Source organism: Euprymna scolopes, chromosome 33, assembly GCF_053919585.1.
Source record: "Euprymna scolopes isolate OS-2025 chromosome 33, ASM5391958v1, whole genome shotgun sequence".
In the NCBI taxonomy this organism is placed as follows: Eukaryota; Metazoa; Mollusca; class Cephalopoda; order Sepiida; family Sepiolidae; genus Euprymna; species Euprymna scolopes.
This window is the reverse complement of record NC_136514.1, coordinates 71,030,485-71,032,960: the sequence shown is the minus strand read 5'-3', so window position 1 is coordinate 71,032,960 and position 2,476 is coordinate 71,030,485.

Sequence of the window (2,476 nt, the reverse complement as noted above, 5' to 3'; positions counted from 1 at the left end):
ATAGTAATCGATAGTAATGGAAGTTCGGTAAATTTGTTAACTTAAGTGGAACGGCTCATCAGAAACTTGTCCACGTTGGACTTGAAGACAACCATATTATAGACAGCTGGAAAGCAGGAAAACGGAAGACAATTCCACAGGCGTGCAGTTCTAAGAAAGAAGCTTTGTTCATGGAATCTACGTTTAGGTTTAGGCACAGATAAAGAGTGGAGGAAATTATTGATAGTGTTTACAGCTAGACGAGTGTTTCTTGTGAAAGTTTGGCGAGGGGGGGGACCATAGATTGAAGCTCAGTCGAACACTTTCCATGAAAATAACGATAAAGCAGAGACAAACTCGCACCATCTCTTCTGTGAGATAGAGGTTGCAGCGAAGAGAAAAGGACATCTCCTACCAGGTCACAAAGTCTATTTTGAACCCTATCAAGGCAGAACAAGTCTTTTCTAGCAGCTCCTGCCCATATGTGGCAACAGTATTCCGTCCTTGGACGTATCTGGCTCTTATATAGATAGAGAATTGCATCAGCAGTGAGATATCTACTGGATCGATAGAAGGATCCCACCATTTTTCCAGCGGCCTTGGCAACAGATTTGATGTACGTATTCCATTTAAGATCAGAAGTAAAGGTCAAGCCCAGAAGCCTGTCAAAACTTGAGGCCTCCCCAAGACGAGAGCCATTCATTTTAATTGATGCCAGATGGGGATCAGAACGTTGATGATGTAAAGATAGAAGCTTGGTTTTAGATGCATTAAAAGTAACCAGCCACTCCTTTCCCCATTGTACAACGTGATCAAGATCAGAGGAGAGAGAATCCGAGGGAACTTGGTCGTTTACTGTCTTAGATGTGCTACCATAGATGGTAGTGTCGTCAGCAAAAATGTCTACAAATGATGTAAGTATGTGATTTGGAAGATCGTTAATGTAGATCAGGAAAAGAGTTGGGCTCAGGATGTAGTAGTAATAATAATAATAATAACAATAATGATAATAATTTTTAAAAGGATACTTTTTCTTTTTTATACTTTTATCTGATTACTGTTAGTATTTAAAATTGAAATGTGTCTAGAATATACCAAAAATGTATGAAAATTGTAACTAACAGTGCCATGTTTATTCCACATTACAAATTAACGCATAAATATGGGAGGGGAAACTATCTTCAAATATCCTCTTAAATTTGGAATAGAGCAATGGACTTATACTAAGTAGATATTAATAAGCCCCACTTACCTTTTTGTTTGTTTGTTTATTTGTTTGTTTGTTTGTTTATTTGTCCTGTCAGTGTCTGTTCATGTCCTTTATGTAGGTGTGATAGTGCACAATATCTCCCATATACATGAGAGGCATAGACTATCCCTGCGTCAGAACCATAGGTAAAACAAAATGTCCAATGCAAATAACACAAACCATGGGACTCAGAAAAAAGATCTGTGTCATGATCGGCAGGTGCTCTCTTGGTGGCTAGCATGGAGGATCTGGTCGTCATCCTGCGAATGTTGACTCACTTTCTAATTTCAGAAACGCAAATAACACGGACACTAAACAGGTAAGCATAACCTTTAATTTCAAGGACCAAAATGATACCAATCAAACACAGCACAGCCAAGATAACCATAAAAAAGAAAAACCTGAAGGAAGAAATAACCAACGAAAGAGAATAGACTCGTAATGGAATGCTATTATAGAAGCCATCGTAAATATAAATATGGAGGTTATCGGAAACGAAAGAAAGAGCTATGGTACTTGTCCAGTGACTACCTTATGACAGAACAAAGAATTGTGAACCAAGCAAGACTGATACTCAAGAGGGGCTGGTTCTCAAAACTGGAACTAACAGAAACACAGCAAAAAGTAAATGAAGAAACTGAGCATGAAGTATCCTCCTCTGGAACCGCATGTATAGAAATCCCACAAGTGGAAGCCCCACAAGTAGAAACACAACAGGCAGAGGACCTGTGAAGACTGGACTCCACAAATTTGGAAATTGAGAACAATGAAACAGAGCTAACAGAGGATAAAGCAGATGAAATAATAAAAAAAAAAATAACAGAGTTCATGAACGAGGAAAAAACAAAGCTCCCATCTTTAAGGAACAAAGAACAAAAGAAATTAAAAACAAAGACGGTTAACAAGCTACTCCAACACATCACAACAGATACAATCACAGATTTAAGCAATGTAATTTATGCAGGCGCCAAGATGGTAAGTATGAAGTTCAAATCAGAAAAACAGCTGGGAAAGATGCACCAACAAAACCTGGATAGGAAATGAGGCTAGAAACTTTAGTCAACAAACATAAAAAAGCCAAAACGATAAACAGAAAGAAAGCGACTTGGATGAGATGGCGAATTGAAAATGTGACTAGTAGGGAGAGGCTAAACAAGAAACATGAAGAACTGAACCAAAAAATAGAACCAAAAGAAGATAGATTGACACGATATAGATACAAGTCTGAACAGTGCAAGCAAAACATGA